This window comes from Triturus cristatus, chromosome 3_2, assembly GCF_964204655.1.
Source record: "Triturus cristatus chromosome 3_2, aTriCri1.1, whole genome shotgun sequence".
In the NCBI taxonomy this organism is placed as follows: domain Eukaryota; kingdom Metazoa; phylum Chordata; class Amphibia; order Caudata; family Salamandridae; genus Triturus; species Triturus cristatus.
In genome coordinates this window covers 419,517,690-419,543,692 of record NC_140584.1, presented here as the reverse complement: position 1 = coordinate 419,543,692, position 26,003 = coordinate 419,517,690, and positions in this window count along the sequence as shown.

The following is a 26,003-nucleotide window of genomic DNA, read 5'->3' as shown; positions in this document are numbered from 1 at the left end:
TCCGGCCCCCGTGACCCCCATTTTTCTCGGGGGGGTGCAAACCTTCGCGGCTGGGCTGCCGCGTGTCAATTAAAGCTCCAAGGTGCCCACAGGCAAGGTTGCACTCATCCAGCAGCACTCCACTTACAAGCGGGTAAAGGACATCACCGCATGCCGGTCTGCAGCTCTCATGTCTCGATTTAAAGCCTGACGCGTTTCTGAGCCTTCGCTCGTCTTCAGAGGCTCGACTTGAGTATGGCGCTTTGACACTCCCACTATTTAAACCATAAACGCCCAGGATTGGGCAAACTCCAATGAGTTTGAACGCACTGCATTGTGGGACTAATAGTCCGTGTCATCTCCCTGTATGGGTGCGTCTCTGCCATTTCACAGCCCTGGATGGGCCCCGGGATGCAGGTGTCCATTGATCCCTCGGCTGCTGCCTCACTTCAGAGGCTCGGCGAATTCCGGCCCCCGTGACCCCCATTTTTCTCGGGGGGGTGCAAACCTTCGCGGCTGGGCTGCCGCGTGTCAATTAAAGCTCCAAGGTGCCCACAGGCAAGGTTGCACTCATCCAGCAGCACTCCACTTACAAGCGGGTAAAGGACATCACCGCATGCCGGTCTGCAGCTCTCATGTCTCGATTTAAAGCCTGACGCGTTTCTGAGCCTTCGCTCGTCTTCAGAGGCTCGACTTGAGTATGGCGCTTTGACACTCCCACTATTTAAACCATAAACGCCCAGGATTGGGCAAACTCCAATGAGTTTGAACGCACTGCATTGTGGGACTAATAGTCCGTGTCATCTCCCTGTATGGGTGCGTCTCTGCCATTTCACAGCCCTGGATGGGCCCCGGGATGCAGGTGTCCATTGATCCCTCGGCTGCTGCCTCACTTCAGAGGCTCGGCGAATTCCGGCCCCCGTGACCCCCATTTTTCTCGGGGCGTTTATGGTTTAAATAGTGGGAGTGTCAAAGCGCCATACTCAAGTCGAGCCTCTAAAGACGAGCGAAGGCTCAGAAACGCGTCAGGCTTTAAATCGAGACATGAGAGCTGCAGACCGGCATGCGGTGATGTCCTTTACCCGCTTGTAAGTGGAGTGCTGCTGGATGAGTGCAACCTTGCCTGTGGGCACCTTGGAGCTTTAATTGACACGCGGCAGCCCAGCCGCGAAGGTTTGCACCCCCCCGAGAAAAATGGGGGTCACGGGGGCCGGAATTCGCCGAGCCTCTGAAGTGAGGCAGCAGCCGAGGGATCAATGGACACCTGCATCCCGGGGCCCATCCAGGGCTGTGAAATGGCAGAGACGCACCCATACAGGGAGATGACACGGACTATTAGTCCCACAATGCAGTGCGTTCAAACTCATTGGAGTTTGCCCAATCCTGGGCGTTTATGGTTTAAATAGTGGGAGTGTCAAAGCGCCATACTCAAGTCGAGCCTCTGAAGACGAGCGAAGGCTCAGAAACGCGTCAGGCTTTAAATCGAGACATGAGAGCTGCAGAGCGGCATGCGGTGATGTCCTTTACCCGCTTGTAAGTGGAGTGCTGCTGGATGAGTGCAACCTTGCCTGTGGGCACCTTGGAGCTTTAATATATATATATATATATATATTACCTACTGGCAGTCGCCAGTAGGTAGTTATAGTTAGGACCCTGTTTCCATAGGAAAACATCAACATTCTATTTTGAATAGCTTTGGCGCCGGTCGACGAATCCTCGCGAAATTTTCAAAACTAATGGGGCGCTACGCTCCTACCCCGAAAGTCTCGGGGGGATTCGTCAAGTGGGGGCTGAGATAAAAGGGGGGTCCCAAAACGCGTTTTTCCCATGCATTTTTCCATAGGACCTTTAGACACAGCTACAGCCCGAACGGCTGAACAGAGTTCCTTGAAATTTGGCAGAGAGGTAGTCTACAGGTCAAGGAAGTGCCTTTTGTAGGTTTGGTGTAAATCTGTTCAGTAGATTCTGAGAAAATAGCCTTTAAATCAATATATATATCTGAGCCAGCTTACGGTGCGCTTACCGTGCGCTTACCATACGCGTACGGTGACGTGCGCGAGCGCGATTCTGATTGGCTGTTAGATCTTAGTAAACATTCGAATCGGTCGAAACCAGGAAGCGGCGGCCGCCATTTTGTGTGTTTCACTCAGAAAAAAAAGGGTGATAACTTGAAAAGGGGGCAAGGAAGAGAGTTACAGACCCCCTAACATTTGAAAGGGGGTCAAAGAAGGACAGAAAAGTACAAAAAAAACATTTATTAATTTAAAAAAAAAATCGCGGGGTTCGTATACGGTAAGCTTACCGTAAGCTTACCGTATGCGTACGGTAGAAAAAAAAATAAAAAAAGAAATAAAATTCAGAAATAAGTGTTTAGATATTAGGGGGCTCTAAAAAGAGCCGTGGTGTTTATGAAGTGATTTGATTTTTTAGTGGTACCTACAAGTAAGTACCGACGCAGAGTCTAAGGTTCAAGAGGAAGACTCTGTTTCCTTCATCAGTGAAGTGTACACCATCTCCTCTATAAATGTCTTGCATGTCGTAACGCAAGTTGTTGTTGTAAATGGAACCCATACCATAGTCTCGGAGGAAAGCAGAAACAGATTTGTTGACGTGCTTTCTTGCTTTGTCAATCTGCGGACAAAATTGATTGGACCAGTTCCATTTTTGCCTTTGGCATATGTTAGAATACACAAAGGCAGTTTTAGGGAAAAGTGAAAACAGTTGTGCAAAGGTGTCCTTCATAAGCATTTCCAGACCTACCCCAGTCAAAGTGCCTAGGTCATTGCCACCACAGTGCACTATTATGAGGTCAGGGTGTTGGATTTGCATGAAGGATTTCACCAATGGCATCAATTGGTGCCACTTTAACCCTCTCTGACCAATCCATTTAATGTCTACATTTGGCAAAGCAAGGTCTCTCACCATACCTGTTTTCTCTGCATACTTTTCACTCCAGAAGACATAGCTGTGTCCTACAATCCACACTGTGAACATCTTCCAAGGAGATCGGGGTGCACACAGGAGGTGTAATTCAGTAGAATGGTAAAAAGAAATGAAAGACAGTTTGGAAATGGAGGCATACATATTTTTTTTTAAAAAAAAGAACTGATTGGCTGTTTCATACCATTCTACACTAAAATCTAGGCTGTATGTGTAAATTTATAGAAGCATGTTTTGTATTGGTACAGAAAAATGTGTTACCAAAGAACAGTACTATGGATTTGCTGTTAGGTTTGAAAAGTCAAGCACTCCTGCTCTTTGGAAATGAAACATTGTGTGGTGAACTTCTGACCTAACTCTACACAGCAGTGTTTCAAGAGAAGTTGCTATGGTAGCAGGCAGAAGTCAAGTTGGGGAAAGGGTACTAGGCTGAAGTCAAGTTGGGGGAAGGGTACAGTTGGAAAAGGGTTGGTTTTCAACCAATAGAAATGTGTGATTACATTTGAAAAAAAGGGGGAAGCACTGAGATTTGACACTAACATGTATATGTGTGGAAAAAGAGAGGGAAACTTTGCCATTATCTGGTTCTGCTGAGAGGAGAGAGGTGTACAGAACAGAGATCCTGGCTCTGATAATCTGCTGTTTGAGTGCCACATTTCTTTCACAACTAACTAATTTTAAAGGTGAGTTATGAGTTTGAGAGGGGATATATATGGTAAATTAAGAAATGAATAATAGAATTGGAATTCCTTTTGTTGAAGTTGTGTTTATCGTTTTGTGTTTTGGGAGAAATTTAAATGTAAGGAACATGTAAAATATTATGGACTATGTTTTCACCATAAATTAAGGTGTACTGGTATAAATAAGGAATACTTTTAGGGTTTGAGGTTCCAGTCAGTAATGCAAATACATTCAGCATCACTAAGGCTGGTTGCCCTTGCTGGAGTGTAGTCAGTCACCCAGGTTACACATGTTGCTGGTCTCAGAAAGCTGTTTGGTATTGCTCTGGTGATTTTACATTTGCATTAGATGGAAAGGGGGAGCTATTTTTTTATGCAGAAGCAGACTCTTAGCACACACCCAGCTGCTTATCCTGTGGAATCATGCACAGTATTCACAACCGAGTGGGGTTTGAGGTTGCAGTCAGTAATGCAAATACATTTAGCATCACTAAGGCTGGTTGCCCTTGCTGGAGTGTAGTCAGTCACCCAGGTTACACATGTTGCTGGTCTCAAAAAGCTGTTTGGACATGTGCTTTTTTAAGAATCTGAAAAGTGGATTCAAAATGTGTCAGACTGTAAAAGTACTTATCACTTGCCAAAAAAAAGAGTAGTAAGTGTGCTTTCAAATTGGCAAAGAAATTTCGTTTTCTGACTAATATGAAAACATGACTCTGTGTGCAAAGAGGAATTACAGGCAGAGATTTATTGCGTATTGCTCTGGTAATTTTACAGTTGCATTAGTAGGAAAGGGGGAGCTATTTTTTTATGCAGAAGCAGACTCTTAGCACACACCCAGCTGCTTATCCTGTGGAATCATGCACAGTATTCACAACCGAGTGGGGTTTGAGGTTGCAGTCAGTAATGCAAATACATTTAGCATCACTAAGGCTGGTTGCCCTTGCTGGAGTGTAGTCAGTCACCCAGGTTACACATGTTGCTGGTCTCAAAAAGCTGTTTGGACATGTGCTTTTTTAAGAATCTGAAAAGTGGATTCAAAATGTGTCAGATTGTAAAAGTACTTATCACTTGCCAAAAAAAAGAGTAGTAAGTGTGCTTTCAAATTGGCAAAGAAATTTCGTTTTCTGACTAATATGAAAACATGACTCTGTGTGCAAAGAGGAATTACAGGCAGAGATTTATTGCGTATTGCTCTGGTAATTTTACAGTTGCATTAGTAGGAAAGGGGGAGCTATTTTTTTATGCAGAAGCAGACTCTTAGCACACACCCAGCTGCTTATCCTGTGGAATCATGCACAGTATTCACAACCGAGTGGGGTTTGAGGTTGCAGTCAGTAATGCAAATACATTCAGCATCACTAAGGCTGGTTGCCCTTGCTGGAGTGTAGTCAGTCACCCAGGTTACATATGTTGCTGGTCTCAAAAAGCTGTTTGGACATGTGCTTTTTTAAGAATCTGAAAAGTGGATTCAAAATGTGTCAGACTGTAAAAGTACTTATCACTTGCCAAAAAAAAGAGTAGTAACTGTGCTTTCAAATTGGCAAAGAAATTTCGTTTTCTGACTAATATGAAAACATGACTCTGTGTGCAAAGAGGAATTACAGGCAGAGATTTATTGCGTATTGCTCTGGTAATTTTACTTGCATTAGTTGGAAAGGGGGAGCTATTTTTTTATGCAGAAGCAGACTCTTAGCACACACCCAGCTGCTTATCCTGTGGAATCATGCACAGTATTCACAACCGAGTGGGGTTTGAGGTTGCAGTCAGTAATGCAAATACATTCAGCATCACTAAGGCTGGTTGCCCTTGCTGGAGTGTAGTCAGTCACCCAGGTTACACATGTTGCTGGTCTCAAAAAGCTGTTTGGACATGTGCTTTTTTAAGAATCTGAAAAGTGGATTCAAAATGTGTCAGACTGTAAAAGTACTTATCACTTGCCAAAAAAAAGAGTAGTAAGTGTGCTTTCAAATTGGCAAAGAAATTTCGTTTTCTGACTAATATGAAAACATGACTCTGTGTGCAAAGAGGAATTACAGGCAGAGATTTATTGCGTATTGCTCTGGTAATTTTACAGTTGCATTAGTAGGAAAGGGGGAGCTATTTTTTTGTGCAGAAGCAGACTCTTAGCACACAGCCAGCTGCTTATCCTGTGGAATCATGCACAGTATTCACAACCGAGTGGGGTTTGAGGTTGCAGTCAGTAATGCAAATACATTCAGCATCACTAAGGCTGGTTGCCCTTGCTGGAGTGTAGTCAGTCACCCAGGTTACAGATGTTTCTGGTCTGAAAAAGCTGTTTGGACATGTGCTTTTTTGAGAATCTGAAAAGTGGATTCAAAATGTGTCAGACTGTAAAAGTACTTATCACTTGCCAAAAAAAAGAGTAGTAAGTGTGCTTTCAAATTGGCAAAGAAATTTCGTTTTCTGACTAATTTGAAAACATGACTCTGTGTGCAAAGAGGAATTACAGGCAGAGATTTATTGCGTATTGCTCTGGTAATTTTACAGTTGCATTAGTAGGAAAGGGGGAGCTATTTTTTTATGCAGAAGCAGACTCTTAGCACACACCCAGCTGCTTACCCTGTGGAATCATGCACAGTATTCACAACTGAGTGGGGTTTGAGGTTGCAGTCAGTAATGCAAATACATTCAGCATCACTAAGGCTGGTTGCCCTTGCTGGAGTGTAGTCAGTCACCCAGGTTACACATGTTGCTGGTCTCAAAAAGCTGTTTGGACATGTGCTTTTTTGAGAATCTGAAAAGTGGATTAGAAATGTGTCAGATTGTAAAAGTACTTATCACTTGCCAAAAAAAAGAGTAGTAAGTGTGCTTTCAAATTGGCAAAGAAATTTCGTATTCTGACTAATATGAAAACATGACTGTGTGCAAAGAGGAATTACAGATAGAGATTTATTGCGTATTGCTCTGGTAATTTTACAGTTGCATTAGTAGGAAAGGGGGAACTATTTTTTTTATGCAGAAGCAGACTCTTAGCACACAGCCAGCTGCTTATCCTGTGGAATCATGCACAGTATCACAACCGAGTGTGGTTTGAGGTTGCAGTTAGTAATGCAAATTCATTCAGCATCACTAAGGCTGGTTGCCCTTGCTGGAGTGTAGTCAGTCACCCATGTTACAGATGTTTCTGGTCTGAAAAAGCTGTTTGGACATGTGCTTTTTTGAGAATCTGAAAAGTGGATTAGAAATGTGTCAGATTGTAAAAGTACTTATCACTTGCCAAAAAAGCAGTAGGAAGTGTGCTTTCCAATTGGCAAAGAAATTTCGTTTTTTGCCTAATTTCAAACCATGACTCTGTGTGCACACAGGAATTGTTTTTAGATATTTAATTTGTGAAGGTGTTATTGTGATTTTCACTTGTAGGAAAGGGGTACTTAGTATTTTAAGATTTGAAAAGATCATAAAAAATGTAGTAATATATTTAAATAAAATAAAGAATTTTTTTTTTAGTTTTTTTCAGGTATTGCTGAAGAGCAGTGAACAAAATTTAAGATGCCTACAAAATCCAGACTAAGGAAAAACCAAAAAAAAAACTATATTTGAAGACAACTGGAGGACCTAAGTTAGCTGGAGATGCTCATGTTGGGAAAAAGAGAAAGTCTTCTGGTAAGCAGACAAAAGATTTTTTAAAGAACATCTTCAAAAAAAGGAAAAATGTACAAAATGTCTGTACTGGAAAGAATGTTTTAAATAGAAAAGAACAGGAAAAAATTGAGCATTTAGTTAATGCAAATATACCTTCAGAAACAATAAAGATTAACTTAAACAGAAAAACAGCGTTTAAAGAGATACGTAGAAAAATGTTTCAGAGAAGAGTTATGTCCAATTTGATAAAGGATGTGAAGAAATATAAGCAAAAGGCTAAATTTTATAAGAGAAAAAAAGAAATTGAAGCCATTGCAGCTAAGGCATTAGAATTAAAAAGGAAACTATTCATTTTAATTTTGAATAGGATGCGTACATTAGATAAAATGGTTAATGTACTGAAATCACAAACCAAAAGGAAAAGAGAAGTGAAAAGAACAAACTTTTGTAAAGTGTTTTTAGGAGAATGGATGCATAGTTCAAGTAGTGAACCTTTTTTTAATGAAGAGAGTTATTTTCAAAGTAATAGTTTGCTGCATGCAGTTGACACCAGAGGTCGTGCTTACGAAGTGAAAAATGGTTGTATAATGGAGAAGGAGAAAATGGTTCCAAGAGATGAGGTACAAGTGATGGCGGATGAGGCTATGGGGAGACGTCCTAAAGCCCCAGAGTACACTTGGAATTGTAGTAGTATTTGCACTGTGCGTCAGGAATCTATTGATAAATTTCGTGAGTTTCTAAGAGAATATAGTAAAAAAAAGTGTAAAACAGAAGATTAAGGTGCTTCAAAGTCTAGATCCATGCAGAGTGAGAGAGAATACTGGTTTGCAGGGTCATTCTCTGGCTTGTCTATCTAGAAAAGTGTGTAAAAGTGTTTTTCATCATTTTAGGATGCTGGCTGTTCATCATACTGAAATGAGAAAGTTTGTGAGACGGTTGTATTTTGCTAAAAGTCCAGCAATAAAGTTAGATGAATTGAATAGGGCTCTGTTCCGTGGATCGGTATCAGATGTAGAGAAGGTTATTGATGAAATTCAGTTTTGTTACTTTGGTCCTGAACAAGACAGTGCAGAAAAGGACATAGTAAATGAGGAAGAAGTGGAAGAGAATGTAGAACCCTCTGTAAGTAAGACATTTAATGATCACATAACAAAATTTGCAATAATCTCTAATGAAAGACCAAATATTACTTGTATTTGTTGCCGCAGAACTCATTATAGAAAACAAACCAGGAATGTTGATCTCTACAGAAAAAGTGAAAATGAAGATAATTATAAGTGGAAGGATTTTGCCACATATATATTTCTTGAAAATTGTTTTGAATTGGGTGAAGATCAGCGTATTTGTAAATACTGTTACAACAAGTTAGAAGAAAATAGAATGCCGACCAGAGCTGTACATAATAATTTAGAATTGGATGCTATTCCTGCCGAACTTTCTGAATTAAATACATATGAGTCTATACTTATTCAATGTGTTCATCCGTTCCAGACCATAGTGCGTATGGAGCCAAAAACTGGTAAATTACCTCCTTCAGATTTACTGAGAGGTTTAAAAGGAAGAGTGGTGTATTTGCCCTTGGATTTGAAAAAAAATATGGAAACTATTAATGCAGATACTTTGGAAACTGAACCATTAGTTATTCTGGTTAATGGTGTACCTACAAAGAATAAGAAGATTTGGCAGGAGCTGGTAGATGTACGGAAAGTACAAAGAGCAAATTTGTATTTGAAAAGGAATAACAAATGGTATGAATCAATTTATATAGAAGAAGAAGAAGAAGATTTACAAGAAGACACAGAAACACCAACTGGACAAATTGAAAAAGTGGACAAGTCAAAGGAAGAAGAAGTTTATGAACATTTTAGCATACATCCTCTTCATTCAAAAGAAGTTATGGGAGACAATATTGATCTGTTTCAGATGAAGAAAGCAAAAGGAACTCCTGTGAGTGTATGGGAGGAGAGCTTGGAAGCTCGATGTTTTCCCCAGCTGTTTCCTACAGGAAAAGGAGGACGATACGATGAACGTCAAGAACAGATTCCAGCTTCTGAGTATCGGACTACAAGACTATATGCAGAAGATCCAAGATTTCGACAAAGTATTCCTTATTTATTCCATCTTTTATTTGAAAGCGACTTGTCTGCATTATCATATGCAGTAAATCACATTTTAAAAAGTGGAGTACATTTACAAAATGTGTCTGCTAAGGATTTTATGGAGAAAGTGCAGCACCGAGATGATCATTTGGAAACACAACTGATCAATCTGATGGCTTGTCAGCATGGGACAAATGAATATTGGTACCGACGCCATGGTGAATTAAAATGCATGTTACGAAATTTAGGAACACCAACATGGTTCCTTACTCTAAGCTGTGCTGAGTACGCTTGGGATGATTTACTGGATTTTCTACGAGAGGCAAATTCAAACATTAAAAACATCGAATACAAGACAGCAGGAGAACTGTGCTCATTGGATCCGGTTAATGTTTGCAGATATTTCAATCATAGATTTGAGGCTATGATGTCCTTCATCTGCAATAAAAAAAATCCACCTCTTGGAGAAGTAGAGGATTTCTTTTGGAGAAAAGAGTACCAGGCAAGAGGTGCTCCTCATATTCATATGCTGTTGTGGATCAAGGATGCCCCAAAGTTTGGAACAGATACTGATGAAGCAGTGTTATCTTTCATTGAAGAATATGCAACATGTGCTATACCAAAAAGCACAGAAGAGAAAAAGTTAAAGGAGCAAGTTTTACGTTTCCAAAGTCATCGGTGTGGAAAATACTGTCGACGGAAATACAAGAGCAAAGATAAATACTACACTAAATGTCGATTTGGATTTCCTAGACCTGTTCTTTCAAATGGAAGAGTAAACAGTTTTATGTCATCTGTGAGACATACTATTACAAGAAAATCACCTAAGAATACCTACAACCTTAAAAGAAAAGAAGAATCAAAAAATATAAATGACTACAACCCAGTCATTTTATCCATGTGGAATGCTAACATGGATATACAGTATGTAGCTGACAATTCCATTGCTGTTGCTCGATATGTAACGTCTTACATTACTAAATCTGAAAAAACTGAATTGAAGGAAATGTGGGAAGAGATTTGTCACGAGAAGACTGTCAGTAAGAAGCTGTACAGTTTCAGTTTAAAGATGTTATCGCATCGAGAAATTGGATCCTACGAATGTTCAGATAGGTTATCTTCTGCAAGTCTCTACTCGAAATCAAGAAGAATAATTTGGGCAAGTTTAGGCCTTGCAGCAATGAGAAATCGGGTACTGAAATCTGTTGGAGAAATTGAATATTTGGCCGAGAATGACCCAGAAAGTACAGATATTTTGAAATCAAACATGTTGGACACATATTATCCCAAGAGAAGTCATCATCTGGAGAACATGTGTCTCTATGAAGTGCTGCAGAACTACATTTATTCACGGAAAGCCGCAGAAGACATTAACAATGGAAAATATAAAGTCATTGGTGAGGAAGGATGTTTGGTGAAGCAAACAAAAGGAAGTTTGATAAATCACAGGAAGCTGAGTTGCGACACTACTGACAAAAAGGAATTTTACTACTTGGCTCTTTTACAGCTGTTTAAACCATGGCGTACAGAGGACGAACTACTGGGAGAATTTCAAAGCTATGAAGATTCATTTAATGCTTGCAAAGACAGCATACAATGCAGTACATTCACAACTTATGTGCAAATGTTAAATGAAGAAATTGAACAGGAAACTACAATTGCAGCTGAAGTAGCTAGAGACAGTTCTCAAGACAGCCAAAGTTCAGGAACACTCAGTCAAGATCCCCTAGGACAACCAATCGTTGAAAATGAAGCTGCAATAGCCATGAATGAAGTGGAAACGGCTATGAATCAAGCTCAAGAAGAATTTATAGACTTACCAAATTTGGAAAGACAACTGAATGAAGAGCAGCAACAAATTTATGAAGAGATCAGAAACAAAATTGATCACGGATTACTACATGAAAAAAAAGAGTGCTCATGCACATCATTTCATCCAATCAGGATGTATGTAAGCGGACAAGCTGGAACTGGAAAAAGTTTCCTAATAAAAGTCATCAGAAGCTACCTACAGCAAAAAACGGATTCTACTTTGTCTTGTGAGGTTACTGCTCCAACTGGGTTAGCAGCATATAACATAAAAGGAATCACCTTACATCGTTTGCTAATGTTACCAGTGGAGCATGAGAACAAAATACAATACCACAAGCTAACTGGAGAAGCATGCTTGGAAGTTTCAAGAGTATTGAAGAAGATGCAAGTTCTCATTATTGATGAGGTGAGCATGGTATCAAACTTAATGCTTGCCTTTGTGCATTTAAGAATGCAGCAAACTCTAAGGACAGACTATGACGTGTTATTTGGTGGAAAACATGTCATAGTTTTTGGGGATCTTCTACAGCTTACTCCAGTTAAAGGACAACCAGTGTTTAATACTGTGACACATGAAGACACAAAGAATTCATTGGGAAGCATCGGTAATGCAAATATTTGGTCCTTCTTTGAGTACAAGGAACTTACTACTAATATGAGGCAAGCAAACGATGAAGAATATGGAAGTATTCTGAAAGATATCAAAATTGGACTACTCACTGAAGCTGGCACAAAAGCATTACAGAGTCGGTTGCTACATAATTTATTTCCAAAGGAAGAAATAGTTGCAGAGAAGATATACAAGAACATTGCAGAAAAGAAAAGTGTCATCTGCTTAATGCCAACTCTACGTGAATGCTCAATATTCAATGAGGAGCTTTTGAAATTGGAAAAGGAAGATATCAGGAAATTGGAAGCAGTGGACAAAATTCAGGATGGAAGAATTACTATCACATTAACAGGCAAACTGAAAAATAAATTGGATTCACTAGAGAAGAACATTTCCAAAACTGCTGGATTAGAAAAAAATCTATATGTTTGCATGAACTGTAGAGTATTTTTTAGGAGAAATTTGGATGTTGAAAAAGGTTTAGTTAATGGAGCTATGGGAAGAGTTGTGGGTTTTATTAATTATCAGAAAGAAGATGGAATTGAATGTTTAAAAATAAAATTTGATCAGATAGAAGAAGTTATAGACATTTGTCGTTGTACAGTTCGTTTTATGCTTGTGAAAGACTTATATGTACAAAGGAAACAGTTTCCGTTTTCTCTAGCATATGCTGTAACTATTCACAAGTCTCAAGGATTGACTGTAGATTGTGCATTTGTGAACATTGGTTCAACTGTGTTCAAAGAAGGTATGGCTTATGTAGCTTTGTCACGAGTGAAAACATTATCTGGTTTATTCATGATAGACTTTGATGACTCAAAAGTTAGTGCTGATACAAATTGTGTAAAGGAGTATAATAGATTAAGAAGAACCTATGCTCCTCATTTAGGTCAGTATCCTGTGTTAGAGAAACGTGTAGTTTCTCGTAAAAGAAGAAATGAGAATATCTGTAATGAGGATGTAGAGAGGAGGAAAAAAAAGAGGAGTGATGTAATTGCAAGCAAAAAGAAAAAGGAAAATGAAGAAGAGGTTGTAGGATGTCATTTTGAAAATAGCTCTGGTGTCAACTGCTACGCTAATGTAGTGCTGAATGTTGCATTTTATCTGGAAAGTTTGCAAGAGCAGATAATAGTAAATCAGAGAAAAAGATTCTGTTCTGAGTTGAGTCTCCTTTTTCAAAAGCTGAGTAATGATAAAATTCAAATAGAAAGTGCTACTGAAATTAGAAAACTTTTAGATGTATGTTCAGGATGTACACAGTTTTCTCAAAATGTACAGCAAGACGCACAGGAATTCTTGTTGTATTTTCTTCAGGTACTGGAAGAAGAAGGTGTACACATTGAAAATTTGTTTGGTCTCTCTTATAAATGGGAACATAGTTGTGAAAACTGTTTCAATACATGTGGCTCTAATGTTGATTCTGAAAGGTTTAGTTATTTAACATTGCCAGAGAGTAAAACAGTCACTTTTGCTAAATTAGTTAAAGATGCTAATCATAGCATGGAATGCGGTGAGTGTAAATCTGACATGTTTTCAACGTTAATTTTAAAGGAATACGGACAGTATGTAATTTTAATGATGCAACGATGTAGAGCTGATGGTTCAAAATTGGATACTTTAATAAAGAAGTTTACAGGACAGCAATTATCAATTTCAGGAAAAACTTTTGTAACAGTTGCAATAATTTTCCATGATGGACCTACTGTAACTTCTGGTCATTACACAGTTTATCTAAAATGTAAAAAAGGCTGGACAATGTGTAATGATTGTCAATTGGTTTTTAAGCAACGTTTGCCGTTTGATTTAGCAAATTCCTATCTAATCTTCCTGAAACCTAAATTTTAGAGAGAATTGGCAACATCTGTACAAAACAATTTTACCATTTTATTGGATTACCATTGGAATTCTCAAATTTAAAGATTTTTAAAATTACCATTTGGCCTAAAGGAAAGGTAACCAATTGTATTGTGGACTTATATAATTCTTAATTAATGTTTCAGAAAACAACATTTTAGAGAGAATCGGTAACATCTGTACAATTTAAATTTTGGAATTTTATTGGATTATCGTTGGAAATTTAATCAAAAAATAATTTCAAAAATTAACATTTGGCCTAAAGGAAAGGAAACTAGATGTATTGTGGATTTATTTGAGATATATTATTTTTGAGATTATGCTTCTGTAAGAAAATTGTCAGACGGTATTTTTTAGAAATAGTTTTTGTTATTAGATGATATTTTTAATGAATAATATTTTGCATTTCGATAGTGTTATGTTTAACTGAGAAGAGATTCTGGGCTTTTTTTAAACAATCTTTGAGATTGTTATTTTTTTTTTGCCCGCTGTTAAGTGATGAATGCAATTGCTTTCACGATTTATAGTGAAATGCAATATATTCTGAAAACAGCAAAAAAAAAGGCAAAAAATTGTTTTTGGAAAATGTGTAAATATGTGTACTGTATTATAAAATGTTTTATTAAATATTAATACTTTTTTCTTTTTTTTCAGATTGAGAAAGAAAATTTTTGAAAACTTGAACCATTTTTCTAGCAATTAAAATTAAATTTTAATTAATAAATAATTTTTTGAGTGGGTATGGTAAGTCAGAAATTTCATGGTCCCTTTTTTCCACTTCTCCACAATCACATTTTCAGTTTTTCATTGTAATCTCTCAAGGACCTTGTAATGTGGTAATTGATTTTTAGTGGGTTTTTAAAAAAAAATAAAAAAATTACGCGTACCGTACGCGTACGGTAAAAAAAAAATAAAAAAAAAGTTAAAAAAAATATATAAAAAAAAGTTGATAGGTAAGGTTGGCTCTTAAAAGAGCCGTTGTGTTCGTACAGGGACAGAGGAAAGAAAGAATGGGAATATTAGTCGGTAGGACAAATGTGCTGGTCTATTTTATTGTTAACTAGGGCAACACTGGTCTCCCTATGAGCAATTAGACCATAACAAGTGGCGCACCGCATTGTAACCCTCGCAAACCGATGGTTAGTTTCCAGAGGACCAGAAAAAGGAGATGCTCCCCCCACAGATGAAGGGCTCAGCTGACCTGCCGAAGATGGACTCGGCCCTGCAGATGATGGACTAGGCTGAGCTGCTGTGGATGTGCTTGGTTGACTTACTGAAGGGTTTCCTCCAGTATGTCGAGCATATGTCCTACCGTGTACATCATGAATGTGTCTTAACATAGTGTGATTCCCGAAGGAATACTTCTTGTTAGGATTCCCTCTTGAAAGTACACGGTCACAAAGCTTACAAGTCACTAAAGGTGCATTTACCTTTTTCTTGCCCTCTGGAAAAGAAAAATACTCCCATATGAAAGAGCTCTTTTGTTTCCTCCTTCTCTGCCTGATGGTAGTGCTGCTAGCCTCACTCTCAGAAGAGGTCTGCTGTTCTGCCATCGTATCACAAAGACAACTCAGCTCCTTCTCCTAAGGGATCACAAGCAGAAATGAGGGGAATGGGTGTGGTGTAGGAGAGTTCTAGAACTGAAAGTAGTAAAAACTAATCAAAAGTGTTGTTTCTTGATCACATGACCCAACGTGCGCGTACGTTACGCTTACGGTGCGCTTACGGAGCGCTTACGGTAAAAGTACGCATACGCGTAAAAAAGACACGCGCACGCGCGCATGCGCAAAACAGGCACGCCCCTTCACTTCCGCGTAACATGCGCGTGCAGCGTACGCGTTACGCGCCGCGTGCGCGTGACGCATGTCTACGCAAACTGCGTAACTGAACGCAAACAGCGTAGAAATCTAACGTACTAAAAGCAAGACGTGCGCTTACCGTACGCGCACGTTAAAAAAATACTAAAAAAAAAAGAAAAGGGAAAAAAAGATTCACTATGTTATACTACTATATCTTACCTGTTTAGTTTAAAAAAAAGGTGAAAATAAAAAATATATTGTAGAATTTTTAAAATTTAACCATAGTCTTTAAAGAGGATATACATTTTAAATAAAAATATGTAAAAAACATTGCAAAAAAAAAAACCTGAAAAAACCATGGGTTTCACACACGTTATAGTTAGGAATTAGCATTTAAAAAACCTTAGAAATTCAATGAAAAAAACCAAAGGTTTCACACATGTTATAGTTAGCTGGACATTTCACTCGTAAAAAACCAATGAAATTCCCCCGTTATAGTTAGTTCAGCTAACTATAACTCGCGCGCCCACAATGCACTGCTGATGACGTCACATATTACATCACTCATGACATGGTCAGTGACATCACTCATGACATCAGTGATGACATCTCAAATGACATCACTGATGACATCATCCAGTGAATGTGTGTTTTTCTGAAAATTAAATATGTTTTATATATGTATATCTCAAGGTCGATGGAAGAATAAATGGATATATAAGTGTCTAAATGGATGATTTGTTTTTGAAAAATTGATTGTGTAACTGACTGATTAAGTGTATCATAGTGAATACATGGCTTACTGAGTAATGTTTAAATATGTAAATATCTGTATCAGTCTCTCACTTTGTGTATAAGTGGCTGCATGGGTTGGTGAGTAGCTACATGGGTGTCTATATAGGTTATTATTGTTTTTTTGAGTATCAGTCTGAGTGTCCGCATGGTTCGGTGGGGGGTATTACGTAGTGCATAGGTGCATGAATGAGTGACTCACACTTTGTATGTGTTGAAGACAGCATGTGTGCAGGACTGTATGGGTGGATGAGTGTGTGTATGGGTGTGTTAGTGAGTGAATGACTGTCTCAATAGTGTCTTTATGAGTAACTACATATCTTTTAAACTAGTATATGTGACTATTGGTGTATATAAGTGAGTATATGTGAGAGTGAGAGATTGAAAGAGTTCCTGTATTAATAAGTATGTGTTTCTATAAGTGATTGTTTAAAAGACTAAATATGTGTAAGTTTCCGTAGAAGTAAGTGTGGTGGTGTGTGTATAACTGTATATGCAAGTAAATGTATGTTTGATTCTTTATTAGCATGAGTGACTATGTGTGTGAGTAACTCTATGGATGAGTGGCATTGTGTGACAGGATGTATAGGTGTATGAGTACATATGATGAGTGAATACATGTATGAGTGACTGTATAGGACTGTTGGTGAATGAGTGGATGTGTATGTGGATCTTAGAATTACTGAAGAGGTTGTTGTAACTGGTATTGGTATGTCCATTGTTTTGAAAATTTTAGTCTCTATTTTTTAATGTGTGTATCAAACGATATATTACAGTGAGAGAAGGTCTGCCACTCTATCACAAGGATGATGTCATCAGTGATGTCATCAGTGATGTCATTTGAGATGTCATCAGTGATGTCATGAGTGATGTCACTGACCATGTCATGAGTGATGTAATATGTGACGTCATCAGCAGTGCATTGCGGGCGCGCGAGTTATAGTTAGCTGAACTAACTATAACGGGGGAATTTCATTGGTTTTTTACGAGTGAAATGTCCAGCTAACTATAACATGTGTGAAACCTTTGGTTTTTTCATTGAATTTCTAAGGTTTTTTAAATGCTAATTCCTAACTATAACGTGTGTGAAACCCATGGTTTTTTCAGTGAATATATATATATATATATATATATATATATATATATATATATATGGAAAATATTGTTTTGGTTAATTAATAATGCTCATATTAAGAGTTTTTTATTTATTCTAAATTAATAGGGTTACTCAAATATGTAATGTGTTTGAAGTGAAGTACTTTCCCTACTGTTGTACTGACTGGAGTGGTAATAGTAAATGTAAGCCCTTCGAAGTCCAACAATTTCCCAACTACTGCACATACTGGAGTGGGAATAAGTAAATCTTACCCCTCGAAAATTCAATGCTTTCCCTACTGTTGCACAGACTGGGGAGGGAATAGTAAATCTTATCCTTCCGAAATGCAACACTTTCTCTACTGTTGCACAGACTGGAGTGGGAAAAGTGAATGTAATCCCTCTGAAGTCCAACGGTTTCCCTACTGTTGCACTGACTGGAGTGGGAATAATATATATTGCCCGTCTGAAGTCCAACGGTTTCCCTACTGTTGCACTGACTGGAGTGGGAATAGTAAATCTTACCCCTCTGAAGCTCAGTGCTAAATTTAAGCCCTTCTAAGCCCAATTCTTTCCCCACTGTTGACCTGTTTGGAGTGGGTTTAGTAAATGTACCCCTCTGAAAACCTACGCTTTCATTTCTGTTGCATAAACTGGAGTGGGAATAGTATATCTATTATTCCCAGACTTCAATACTTTTCCTAATGCAGTTTAAATATATCCCTAATTATTCTTTAATTTTGTAATTGTATATTATTTGTTTATAAATATACATGTTTTTCAAATGTTTATGATATTTTTAGTAAATGTCTTTTTGGGGATTTTATAGTTTTTTATATTTAGTTCATTTGGTAATTTATTTAATGTTGTGTTAATATTTTTATGGCTCATATATATATGTCTATATATATATATATATATATATATATATATATATATATATATTATCTACTGGCGGTCGCCAGTAGATAGTTATAGTTAGGACCGTGTTTCCATAGGAAATCCGCAACATTCTATTTTAATAACTTTGGCGCCGGTCGACGGATCCTCGCGAAATTTTCAAAACTAATGGGGCGTTACGCTCCGCTCCTACCCTGAAAGTCTCGGTGGGATTCGTCAAGCGGGGGCTGAGAAAAAAGGGGGTCCCAAAACGCGTTTTCCCCATGCATTTTTCCATAGGACCTTTAGACACAGCTACAGCCCGAACGGCTGAACAGAATTACTTGAAATTTGGCAGAGAGGTAGTCCTCAGGTCAAGGATGTGCCTTTTGTAGGTCTGGTGTAAATCTGTTCAGTAGGTCCTGAGAAAATAGCATTTAAATCAATATATATATCTGTAAGCGCGCTCCGTGCGCTTACCGTAAGCTTACCGTACGCGTACGGTGCCGTGCGCGAGCTCAATTCTGATTGGTGGTTACATGACTGTAAACATTCGAATCGGTCGAAATCAGGAAGTGTCGGCCACCATTTTCTGTCTCTCGCACTGAGAAACAAAGGTGGGGAACGTGAAACGGGGGCAACAAAGAGAGTTGCAGACCCCCTAGTGTTTGTCAGGGTGTCCAAGAAGGACCCAAAAGTACAAAAAATAAATTTAATAATTTTAAAAAAAAATCGCGGGGTACGCGTACGGTAAGCTTACTGTACGCGCACGGCAAAAAAAAAGAAAAAAATAAATAAAGAAGTAACAATCACATTTATTAAATAAATTAAAGGACCCACAAGGGAGAAAAAAACAAATGTTACTGCGTATAAAAAGGCGAGGCACGCACGGCATGGACTGCGCAACGTGGGCGCTCGGTGCGCGAAGCGCACCGAGGGCCCACCGCGCGCGCGCGGTGCGCGAAGCCCACCGTGCGCGCAGGGTGTGCGCATAGTGAAAAACCAGAAAAAAAAATAAAAAATAAATACATAACTTAGCATTTAAAAAACCGTACAAATTCACTGAAAAAACCATAGGTTTCACACACGTTATAGTTAGGAATTATCATTTACAAAACCTTGCAAATTCACTTAAAAAACCATAGGTTTCACACATGTTATGGTTAGCTGTACATTTCACTCGTAAAAAACCAATGAAATTCCACGTTATAGTTAGATCAGGTAACTATAACTTGCGCGACCGCAATCCACAATGTGTAATTTCAGATGTCACCATTGATGTCATGAGTGATGTCACTGACCATGTCATGAGTGATGTACTATGTGACGTCATCAGCAGTTTATTGTGGGCGCGCAAGTTATAGTTACCTGATCTAACTATAACGTGGAATTTCATTGGTTTTTTACGAGTGAAATGTACAGCTAACTATAACATGTGTGAAACCTATGGTTTTTTAAGTGAATATATATATATATATATATATATATATATATATATATATATATATCACCTTTAAACAGCGCTCCTTCCAGACTTCTACAAACCCAATGAGAGTGGCGTGCACTCCGGCGAAGCAAACCGGCTATGGAAATCCAACTTGGAAAAGCAAAATAAAGTGCGCTCTCAGGAAATGTAGGACTCTGTGCTCGTAAATGCTCACCAACATTTATTCACAACGCGTTTCACTTCCGTAGAAGCTTTATCACGTGATCAAGCTTCTACGGAAGTGAAACGCGTTGTGAATAAACGTTGGTGAGCATTTACGAGCACAGAGTCCTACATTTCCTGAGAGCGCACTTTATTTTGCTTTTCCAAGTTGGACATATATATATATATTGTATCCCAAAGTGCCCTGAAGCATTTAGGAGGTCACTCGACCGAGCCTCCCCATACGGCTTTCAAATGCAACCTGCTTAAGTGCTCCTTTTCATTTTTAAAGCCAACGCGTTTCAGGATTACAAATCCCTTCTTCTAGGGCTGCCACAAACCAAGCACCTGAGCCTCGCATTGCGTTTAAATTTCAGCTTTATTTGTCATCATTGCTTCCCTCTAGTGGGCGTATGCTCAGTGCAGATCATTAATGCATGCTGGGAAACAGAGTTCCTGATGCAGGCGTTTGTTAGTCACTTCTGGTAAGTTCAAGTGTTTATTTGTAATATTTAGGCTTACTTTATGTCCTTAGTAGGTTCCGGATCGTTAGGCAGGTTAAATCAGCATATGAGGCTCTGTGCTGAAAACGTCTTGATCAGTGCATGACGACAGCCTCACTTGCTGGGATCTGTGCTTCTCCTCCAGCAAATGATGGTGCTCCTTCCCACGGCCAGGCTGCCGTGCGATTATTTTGTATCCCAAAGTGCCCTGAAGCATTTAGGAGGTCACTCGACCGAGCCTCCCCATACGGCTTTCAAATGCAACCTACTTAAGTGCTCCTTTTCATTTTTAAAGCCAACGCGTTTCAGGATTACAAATCCCTTCTTCTAGGGCTGCCACAAACCAAACACCTGAGCCTCGCATTGCGTTTGAATTTCAGCTTTATTTGTCATCATTGCTTCCCTCTAGTGGGTGTATGCTCAGTGCAGATCATTAATGCATGCTGGGAAACAGAGTTCCTGATGCAGGCGTTTGTTAGTCACTTCTGGTAAGTTCAAGTGTTTATTTGTAATATTTAGGCTTACTTTATGTCCTTAATAGGTTCCGGATCGTTAGGCAGGTTAAATCAGCATATGAGGCTCTGTGCTGAAAACGTCTTGATCAGTGCATGACGACAGCCTCACTTGCTGGGATCTGTGCTTCTCCTCCAGCAAATGATGGTGCTCCTCCCCACGGCCAGGCTGCCGTGCGATTATTTTGTATCCCAAAGTGCCCTGAAGCATTTAGGAGGTCACTCGACCGAGCCTCCCCATACGGCTTTCAAATGCAACCTGCTTAAGTGCTCATTTTCATTTTTAAAGCCAACGCGTTTCAGGATTACAAATCCTTTCTTCTAGGGCTGCCACAAACCAAACACCTGAGCCTCGCATTGCGTTTAAATTTCAGCTTTATTTGTCATCATTGCTTCCCTCTAGTGGGCGTATGCTCAGTGCAGATCATTAATGCATGCTGGGAAACAGAGTTCCTGATGCAGGTGTTTGTTAGTCACTTCTGGTAAGTTCAAGTGTTTATTTTTAATATTTAGGCTTACTTTATGTCCTTAGTAGGTTCCGGATCGTTAGGCAGGTTAAATCAGCATATGAGGCTCTGTGCTGAAAACGTCTTGATCAGTGCATGACGACAGCCTCACTTGCTGGGATCTGTGCTTCTCCTCCAGCAAATGATGGTGCTTCTCCCCACGGCCAGGCTGCCGTGCGATTATTTTGTATCCCAAAGTGCCCTGAAGCATTTAGGAGGTCACTCGACCGAGCCTCCCCATACGGCTTTCAAATGCAACCTGCTTAAGTGCTCATTTTCATTTTTAAAGCCAACGCGTTTCAGGATTACAAATCCCTTCTTCTAGGGCTGCCACAAACCAAACACCTGAGCCTCGCATTGCGTTTGAATTTCAGCTTTATTTCTCATCATTGCTTCCCTCTAGTGGGCGTATGCTCAGTGCAGATCATTAATGCATGCTGGGAAACAGAGTTCCTGATGCAGGCGTTTGTTAGTCACTTCTGGTAAGTTCAAGTGTTTATTTGCAATATTTAGGCTTACTTTATGTCCTTAGTAGGTTCCGGATCGTTAGGCAGGTTAAATCAGCATATGAGGCTCTGTGCTGAAAACGTCTTGATCAGTGCATGACGACAGCCTCACTTGCTGAGATCTCTACTTCTCCTCCAGCAAATGATGGTGCTCCTCCCCACGGCCAGGCTGCCGTGCGATTATTTTCAGAGGCTTTAAAAATGAAAAGGAGCACTTAAGCAGGTTGCATTTAAAAGCCGTATGGGGAGGCTCGGTCGAGTGACCTCCTAAATGCTTCAGGGCACTTTGGGATACAATATATATATATATATATATATATATATATATATGTCCCTATATATATATATATATATATATATATATATATATATATTTTTTTTTTTTTTTTTTTTTTTCCGATACGTGTGCTCTGCACTTGAAGGTGCACTCTGTGAACTGCAATCTATTCGTTAGGGCAACGCCAGCACTTCAACCTTGAGTGTTCGCCTGACGCGTTTCGGATGGTTCCTTATTCATAGGCTCACTCCAATAATTTGCATATCAGCTGACACTCATTTGAATTCTCCAATGAGCTTCTTTCACCTTTTACCAACGCCTGCTGGGACTTGTAGTGTCAGCCGCCGCCTCTTGCTCAAATGAGATTAGGTAAGTGTATAGTCCTTCGGCGCTGATTGCGCCGTGATGTGCCGCTGGTGTCCATATTAAAATTCAGTTCCCCACAGATGGCGACGACATGTATTGCACGCCGTGGCCCCCTTTGGCAATCCTGGGGTGGCGCTACCTTCCTACGCCTGAGCAGGAAGATTATTTGAATAAATGTCAGCTGCCATATCAGTTACTGGAGTCAGCCTATGATTAAGGATACGTCCGAAACGCGTCAGGCTCAGTGAGTGGTTGGAGCGCTGGCGGTGTCTGAGCAAGATTGCAGTCTCCCGAGTGCACCCTCAAGTGTTGAGCACTCGTATGGGAATATATAAACCAGAATGCAATGTGCATATACGCCCCCAGGGCGGGACATTAATTACTAGATAAGTACATGCTGCTGTGTGCCGCTTTCACTCCGTGCAGCCATTCCAGTGAGCAAGGGCGGAAGGACGCCAGAAACGTTTGGTAAAAGTGGCTGTTTGATGTAACTGAGCCCTCGGAGGTTGTTGAATTGCTGCCTTACAAAATTAAAGAGAAAAGACACGGCGAGTGAGGCCTTCAATGTTGGGTGCTTTTTCTTGTGATTTAATACGGCCTACCCAGGTCGTGAAGGCCCCCCTGCAGATGAGCAGGTCCAGCGCAGTTACTAATACGACGTAGAGGAAAGTCGTGTAGCATTTGTGAGGCGTGAACAGAGCATGAAAACAGCCTCATGAGGAGCCTAGTGACCCACTGTGGTTATTTATACAGCGTAAAGGAGATGCAGAGAGCCGCACTAAAAGATGAACACTTTTGTGAAAGGACAACGAAAACCAGAATGCAATGTGCATATACGCCCCCAGGGCGGGACATTAATTACTAGATAAGTACATGCTGCTGTGTGCCGCTTTCACTCCGTGCAGCCATTCCAGTGAGCAAGGGCGGAAGGACGCCAGAAACGTTTGGTAAAAGTGGCTGTTTGATGTAACTGAGCCCTCGGAGGTTGTTGAATTGCTGCCTTACAAAATTAAAGAGAAAAGACACGGCGAGTGAGGCCTTCAATGTTGGGTGCTTTTTCTTGTGATTTAATACGGCCTACCCAGGTCGTGAAGGCCCCCCTGCAGATGAGCAGGTCCAGCGCAGTTACTAATACGACGTAGAGGAAAGTCGTGTAGCATTTGTGAGGCGTGAACAGAGCATGAAAACAGCCTCATGAGGAGCCTAGTGACCCACTGTGGTTATTTATACAGCGTAAAGGAGATGCAGAGAGCCGCACTAAAAGATGAACACTTTTGTGAAAGGACAACGAAAACCAGAATGCAATGTGCATATACGCCCCCAGGGCGGGACATTAATTACTAGATAAGTACATGCTGCTGTGTGCCGCTTTCACTCCGTGCAGCCATTCCAGTGAGCAAGGGCGGAAGGACGCCAGAAACGTTTGGTAAAAGTGGCTGTTTGATGTAACTGAGCCCTCGGAGGTTGTTGAATTGCTGCCTTACAAAATTAAAGAGAAAAGACACGGCGAGTGAGGCCTTCAATGTTGGGTGCTTTTTCTTGTGATTTAATACGGCCTACCCAGGTCGTGAAGGCCCCCCTGCAGATGAGCAGGTCCAGCGCAGTTACTAATACGACGTAGAGGAAAGTCGTGTAGCATTTGTGAGGCGTGAACAGAGCATGAAAACAGCCTCATGAGGAGCCTAGTGACCCACTGTGGTTATTTATACAGCGTAAAGGAGATGCAGAGAGCCGCACTAAAAGATGAACACTTTTGTGAAAGGACAACGAAAACCAGAATGCAATGTGCATATACGCCCCCAGGGCGGGACATTAATTACTAGATAAGTACATGCTACTGTGTGCCGCTTTCACTCCGTGCAGCCATTCCAGTGAGCAAGGGCGGAAGGACGCCAGAAACGTTTGGTAAAAGTGGCTGTTTGATGTAACTGAGCCCTCGGAGGTTGTTGAATTGCTGCCTTACAAAATTAAAGAGAAAAGACACGGCGAGTGAGGCCTTCAATGTTGGGTGCTTTTTCTTGTGATTTAATACGGCCTACCCAGGTCGTGAAGGCCCCCCTGCAGATGAGCAGGTCCAGCGCAGTTACTAATACGACGTAGAGGAAAGTCGTGTAGCATTTGTGAGGCGTGAACAGAGCATGAAAACAGCCTCATGAGGAGCCTAGTGACCCACTGTGGTTATTTATACAGCGTAAAGGAGATGCAGAGAGCCGCACTAAAAGATGAACACTTTTGTGAAAGGACAACGAAAACCAGAATGCAATGTGCATATACGCCCCCAGGGCGGGACATTAATTACTAGATAAGTACATGCTGCTGTGTGCCGCTTTCACTCCGTGCAGCCATTCCAGTGAGCAAGGGCGGAAGGACGCCAGAAACGTTTGGTAAAAGTGGCTGTTTGATGTAACTGAGCCCTCGGAGGTTGTTGAATTGCTGCCTTACAAAATTAAAGAGAAAAGACACGGCGAGTGAGGCCTTCAATGTTGGGTGCTTTTTCTTGTGATTTAATACGGCCTACCCAGGTCGTGAAGGCCCCCCTGCAGATGAGCAGGTCCAGCGCAGTTACTAATACGACGTAGAGGAAAGTCGTGTAGCATTTGTGAGGCGTGAACAGAGCATGAAAACAGCCTCATGAGGAGCCTAGTGACCCACTGTGGTTATTTATACAGCGTAAAGGAGATGCAGAGAGCCGCACTAAAAGATGAACACTTTTGTGAAAGGACAACGAAAACCAGAATGCAATGTGCATATACGCCCCCAGGGCGGGACATTAATTACTAGATAAGTACATGCTGCTGTGTGCCGCTTTCACTCCGTGCAGCCATTCCAGTGAGCAAGGGCGGAAGGACGCCAGAAACGTTTGGTAAAAGTGGCTGTTTGATGTAACTGAGCCCTCGGAGGTTGTTGAATTGCTGCCTTACAAAATTAAAGAGAAAAGACACGGCGAGTGAGGCCTTCAATGTTGGGTGCTTTTTCTTGTGATTTAATACGGCCTACCCAGGTCGTGAAGGCCCCCCTGCAGATGAGCAGGTCCAGCGCAGTTACTAATACGACGTAGAGGAAAGTCGTGTAGCATTTGTGAGGCGTGAACAGAGCATGAAAACAGCCTCATGAGGAGCCTAGTGACCCACTGTGGTTATTTATACAGCGTAAAGGAGATGCAGAGAGCCGCACTAAAAGATGAACACTTTTGTGAAAGGACAACGAAAACCAGAATGCAATGTGCATATACGCCCCCAGGGCGGGACATTAATTACTAGATAAGTACATGCTGCTGTGTGCCGCTTTCACTCCGTGCAGCCATTCCAGTGAGCAAGGGCGGAAGGACGCCAGAAACGTTTGGTAAAAGTGGCTGTTTGATGTAACTGAGCCCTCGGAGGTTGTTGAATTGCTGCCTTACAAAATTAAAGAGAAAAGACACGGCGAGTGAGGCCTTCAATGTTGGTTGCTTTTTCTTGTGATTTAATACGGCCTACCCAGGTCGTGAAGGCCCCCCTGCAGATGAGCAGGTCCAGCGCAGTTACTAATACGACGTAGAGGAAA